This window comes from Acinonyx jubatus, chromosome D4 (genome assembly GCF_027475565.1).
Source record: "Acinonyx jubatus isolate Ajub_Pintada_27869175 chromosome D4, VMU_Ajub_asm_v1.0, whole genome shotgun sequence".
NCBI classification, from domain to species: domain Eukaryota; kingdom Metazoa; phylum Chordata; class Mammalia; order Carnivora; family Felidae; genus Acinonyx; species Acinonyx jubatus.
This window is the reverse complement of record NC_069391.1, coordinates 68,241,780-68,248,239: the sequence shown is the minus strand read 5'-3', so window position 1 is coordinate 68,248,239 and position 6,460 is coordinate 68,241,780. Positions and strand designations below refer to the sequence as shown.

Here is a 6,460-nt window from a genome sequence, read left to right as displayed (position 1 = left end):
ATTTCTCCCGCTATGGCAAGTTCTAGTTTTCTCAAGTCTTTTGCCTCAATTTTTCTGGAAATAAAGCTTAAATATCGTATATTTTAAACCTTCAAACTAAAATGTTATCTTTATTTATTCATGTATTAGGTTGATATATTTGCATATATCCTTTCCAATTTCAAGCTAAACAAAGACGTGCATTTAGAGCTATATTAATGTATCATAGGAAAGGACAACCCAAGTTAATATCAAAAGAAATTGTGACCCCCATTGTAATGTTTGATAGAAAAAGCATAGATTTTTTTAAAAAAGTTTATTTTTGAGAGGGGTTAGGGGCAGAAAGAGAGGGGGACAGAGAATCTGAAGTGGGCTCTGTGCTGACAGCAGCAAGCCCAATATGGGGCTCAAACTCATGAACTGTGAGATCATGACCCAAGCCAAAGTTGGATACTCAACCTACTGAGCCACTCAGGCACCCAAGAAAACATTGATTTTGAACCATTATTTTATTTTATTCAAATAGTGGTCTGGTCACACCCGGTTCAAGAACACTCAAATAATAAATCATGTATAATCAGATGTTCATGATTGGGCTTCAAACATTATAGCCAATGATGCCAAGAATGCCTATGATCTTGCCAACATAAAACCACAGCCATACCTCAGAGGCCACCAAACCAGTCAGCACAGCTTCCTTAACTGTGAACTGTTTGAAGCTGCCAGTTTGAGCACTAGTGACTATTTTTTACAGGTCTAAATATTCATAGGATCTCAGTAGAAATTGGAGGAACCAGCGTAACCCTAGTCTAGTGCCAAAATATGGCCAGTGTAGGCTTCAAGAGAGTCACAGCAGCTTTTCCCAGGGATGGAGGCTTCTCCATGAGGTAATGGACAAATTGGATCATGGTTCCAGGATGGCAAATTTGTCACCTGGAACCGGAGGGTTACTTCTCTCTGTGTGACTATAGTGAAGGAAGGGAGGATGGGGAAGAGACAAAGAAGTGATGTTAATGAGGAATCACCTCTTCATTTAATAAAAGAATGCGATCATCTGTAGGGGATAAGACAATGGAATGGAAGGGGTTTTACATTTATAGAACAGTCTTGTAAATTTTTATAATTAGAATAGATACAGGAGGGTTCTTCTTAAATTAGCAAAGCAGGTGGTGTGCAGCAGCATGATGTAATGGAAAGAACATTAATTTTGTGGCCAGAAAGACCTGAGTTTGAGTCCTGGCTTTATTCCTTCTTAACATGTTACCAAACTTTTCTTTCTCAGTTTCTTCATAGTAAAATGGGGACAAGAGTACTTACTTTGTCAGGTGGTTATACACGTTCAATGATGGGACATGTAAGTTGATTTCAGTTCCAACATACATTTATTGATCTTTTATTATATGCCAATATTCCATTATATCTTTATTCTCAAGGAGTTTGATGTCTAGGAAGTAATTATCTTCTCCTTTGTTCTCTTTTGGGACAATAAACTGCCCCCCAAACACCCAACTTTTGCAGAATTGTAAGAGGACTTGCTGACTACTTTCCTGTCTGTGTGCTTTTAGATACTAGATCAGATCTCATGTGCAAATGTTATTCCGGTCTGCCTGGATTTAGCCACTAATGCTGGGCGAGCCACTTCTCCAAGGCAGTGTGCCACGATTGTGACCTCTTGACCACTGGCCAGTAGGCTTGGCAGAGGGAACCCTTCACAGCTGCCAGTCATGAGGCATGAGTGGCCTTGGACTCCTGACTCCAACAGTGATTCAGCCTGTCTCATCCTTATCTCTGTAATAAACTTGATGTGTGTTTATTTTCAGTCTTCTTTTTGTTATTATTGTTTTAGCAGCTAAACATAGGGTTGTTTAGCTTTCAAATAGTCTCTCAGAGGGAAATGGTCCAAGACCGACGACCTGAGAGCCACTGACCACAATCATGAACTGTAATGACATTCATCTGTTTATTACCTCCATTACTTTTAGGGAGAATAAGTAAAGACATGCATCCTTGATTAAGGAGATTGGAATTAATTATAATGACTGGACTTGGAGTGTGAGTCTAGAGAAATATTAAATTAAATTCTAACAGAAATGCTTTGGCAGAAAGATTATAAATTAAAGCTTTAATGTGTGTATTCTAGTTGCTTAAGTGATTGTAACATCATCTAAGCATTTAACGGCAGTGAAATTGTTCCAATGTCATCTACGATTTGTGATGAAGATCAGCACGTCCAGATCAGAACTGGGTTAACTGAAGCTCATCACCAAGGAAAGGACAAAACATTCTGACCAATACCTGAATTGTGTAATAGACCTCATTCCCTTCTTCAGTCTTTTTTCTTTTTTTTTAATTTATTTTTCTTTTTTTTATTAAAAATTTTTTTTAATATTTATTTATTTTTGAGACAGAGAGAGACAGAGCATGAACGGGGGAGGGTCAGAGAGAGAGGGAGACACAGAATCGGAAGCAGGCTCCAGGCTCCAAGCTGTCAGCACAGAGCCCGATGCAGGGCTCGAACTCACGGACTGTGAGATCATGACCTGAGCCGAAGTCGGACGCTCAACCGACTGAGCCACCCAGGCGCCCCTTCAGTCTTTTTTCAATGCAGCAGAATATTTAGAAGGACTGACAGGGATCATTAGGTTGGCTCCATTTTTAGGACCCCATAAATATGAACCTTTCAAAGTTGGTGATTGACAGTTTACAGATTTATCTATTTCATACATGTGACCTCTCAGTTTTCCAGGCAGGCCTGTCTGTTTTCTGCAGGACTGATCTACTTGTTCTCGTTGTCGGCCTTGCATGAGAATTATCACAGTGTCACAGGCATCCATAGAATGTTGCAGCTGACCTCAGTTAGGCCTTTGAGAAAAGATGGAAAACAAAAACAAAACAAAAACTGACAAGTGCCAAGGTACCTTCAGTGATTAACAATTTTCTTTAAACACTTTGTGATTCTGTTAATATAGAAGCAGAACGGAGATGGCTTGCTTTGAGTGAGATAAGGCATGAAAGAAAGGCACTCGCCGAGCACAGGACCAGTGCTTAATAAAATGCAAACTCTTAATACCATTCTCTTTACTATTTGGAATGAATGTTGCCTAATCCCGTGCCTTCTCCCACTTTGGTCCTCACAAGCATCTTCCCTTTTCCTCTGAACTCCAGTGGTGTGAAGGTAAAAAAACATTTATTTTCGTTCTAAGGACATGCTGCCCTGATGTTGAAGGTGATAGGACAGTCAGTGACCCTGGTAGCCCTACTCTAGATTCCAGGTAATTTTGCTGGGTCAGCACAGCCTGCAAACTGGCAGCTCCCTGGAAGATTGAGGTCATGTTCTCCATTGGCTGACACGGGGGAATTGCTGTGTATAGCCAACAGTCTTTCCTGTCAGTAAGGAGTGAAGAGCAGCCCTGGACCCCACTTCACAGCATTCCTTTAAATGATACACCCATAAACCAGCACTCAAATGCTGTACTAACAGGGGAACCAGGTTTTGGAGAGTCAAAGGCATTCTGTCATAGAATCATTATTCAGGCCAAGCTAGAATTGCTATATATATGGTTCTGTTCAACTCACTTTATAGACAGAAGAGGAGAATTTGGAACGTCTATAGCTTCTGAAGCAACTATTATTTCAATGCAGATGGCTCCTTGTCCTAAATAATATCCTTTATATTCTATGCTTCAGACTTGACATTTGTAACTTTTTAATTTAATTTTTATTATTTATTTATTTATTCAAATTTTTTTAAATGTTTATTTACTTTTGAGAGAGAGAGAGAAACAGAGCACAAGCAGGGGAGAGGCAGAGAGAGAGGGAGACATAGAATCTGGAGCAGGTTCCAGGCTCTGAGCTGTCAGCACAGAGCCTGACGTGGGGCTCGAACTCACTGCAAGATCATGACCTGAGCTGAAGTCGGATGCTTAACCGACTGAGCCACCCAGGTGCCCCAGGGATGCCATAGTCTTAAATGTCTTTATTAAAGAGTCTTCTAATCTAGCTATGTGACCTTAGATAAAGACTTTGTTTTTATCATCTGAAACATGATAAGGCTTACTGTAATGTTTAAATGAGCACATAGATCATGAAACAGAGACTATTGTTTTTATTTAAAAATTTTTATTAAAATTTTTTTTGCGTGTTTATTTATTTTTGAGAGATAGAGAGACAGAGTGTGAGCAGGGGAGGGAGACACAGAATCCGAAGCAGGCTCCAGGCTCTGAGCTGTCAGCACAGAGCCCAATTCAGGGCTTGAACTCATGAACTGTGAGATCAGGACCTAAGCCAAAATCAGGCCCTTAACTGACAGAGTCACCCAGGTACCCTCTATTTAAAACTTTTCAAATGAGGAAACTGAACCATGAGGGAGGTGAAACACCTTGTTCAAGCATAGCCAGGGCTGAGCTCCCCAGTGGTCCATCCCCATCCATGCTTTTAATTGTGACTCTCTCCCTATTGCCTCCTGGAAGTGGGGACCTGTGGTCTGGGGAGATGGTAGGACCTCAGAGGGCAATGGCTTCATACATCTGCAAGATTGGATCCTGGGTACTAAGGACCCTGGAATCTTTTTTTTTTTTTTTTAACGGCTTATTTTTTAAATTATTTTTAAAAATATAATTTATTGACAAATTGGTTTCTGTACAACACCCAGTGCTCATCCCAAGTGCCCTCCTCAGTGCCCATCACCCACTTTTCCCTCTCCCCCAACCCCATCAACACTCAGTTTGTTCTCAGTATTGAAGAATCTCTTATGGTTTGCCTCCCTCCCTCTCTGTAACTTTTTTTTCTGCCTTCCCCTCCCCCATGGTCTCCTGTTAAATATTTCAAGATCCACATTGGGTGAAAACATATGGTATCTGTCTTTCTCTGACTGACTTATTTCACTTATTTCACCTTCCAGTTCCATCCACATTGCTGCAAATGGCCAGGTTTCATTCTTTCTCATTGCCAAGTAGCATTCCATTGTATATATAAACCACTGCTTCTTCATCCATTCGTAAGGACCCCAGAATATAGTGTCCCAAGACTAGCATGCAAGCTGTTCATCTTTGAGCAGCTGGACCTGGAGCTATAAGCAAATGACCACAATGGACTGAAGGTGAGGCCTGTTCATGTTTTCTTGGCATCTCATAGGTCTCTATGTTCTTTGGGTGACCCAAGAAAAAGAGTCTAGGATCGATGGAGATTGCATTTTCTAGCACATGGGTTCTCATTGAAATTGAGTTAAAGAAAATAAGGAAATCGGTGTTTGCTTTATACTTTAGTTTGTCACTGTAGCATCATTTCTACTACACATAGAAAAAGAGCCTGAAAGGCATACACAATAGGTTTTTTTGATTGTTGTTTTCTCTCTTATTTTTTTCTTTTCTTTCTAAAAAAATTTTTTTTTTTGAATGTTTACTTATTTTTGAAAGAGAGAGAGAGACAGACAGAGCTTGAGCAGGGGAGGGGCAGAGAGAGAGTGGGAGACACAGAATCCGAAGCAACCAGGTGCCCCTCTCTTAGCTTTTTCCTTTGGAGAGGTTTGGAGTTGGATCGGAGGAGCTCATACATTTTAACTTCATACACTTACTCATCTTTTTGGCCTGATAATAGTGGATTGTTATGGACTAAATTGTATCTCACCATCCCCCCCCCCCCCCCCATATGTTGAAGCCTCAACCCCTGGTAATCTCAGAATGTGACTGTTGGAGATAAGGCCTTTAAAGAGGTAATTAAGTTAAATGGGGTCCTTTGGGCAGACCCTAATCCCATATCCTTTAAGAATCGGAGATAAGAAAAAAAAAAAGAAGCGATAAGGACCCAGAGAAGAATGACCATGTGAAGACACAGGAGATGGCCCTCTCTAAGCCAAGGAGAGAGGCTTCAGAAGAAACCAATGCTGCCGACACTTTGTTCTCAGACTTCTTGACTCCAGAACTGTGAGAAGACAAATTTCTGTAGTTCAGGCCCCCCAGTTTGTGGTACTTTGCTATGGCAGTCTGAGCTAATACACGGGCATTAGCTTAGGTTGGGTTTCCCCAGAAGCATAGAGGGATTTACACACCAGTAGCTTATTTGCAAGGTGATTGCAGGAAGCCTCGAATGGGAGACAGGACATGAGAAGAAAGGGAAGGAAACCCATCCAGAGCTGCTGGGGACAAGTGGGGCTAAGTTCCACGGCAGGCCTCTTGAAGACTGTGGAGAACATACCTCAGATTGTGCCCCAAGGAGGCCTCAGGATCTGGGTTGTTCGCTCCCTGTTTGGGGCTGTGGTTGGCTGACTCCCTGGCAGCTCTGGCCTGCCTAATGCAGAGAAGCCCCAAGGCAGAGGTCTGGAGGAGTTTGAAACAGGAAGCTGCAGGCATGCGCAGTGAGTGCACACTTCATTTGCTTTTGCAATAAAAATCAAGATTTAAAAAACAGGAAAGTGGTTGTATGAGTTGGAGAAGTTGTATTTAATTTTAACATTATAATGAAGCGAGTGCCAAGTCCAGAGTCT

General features: G+C 41.4%; 1 pseudogene; it reads right to left on the bottom strand.

The window, feature by feature from the left end:
• Positions 1–577: 577 nt before the first annotated feature.
• LOC106978594 (ATP synthase subunit g, mitochondrial-like) lies at positions 578–887 on the bottom strand (annotated as a pseudogene).
• Between the last annotated feature and the right edge of the window lie 5,573 nt (positions 888–6,460).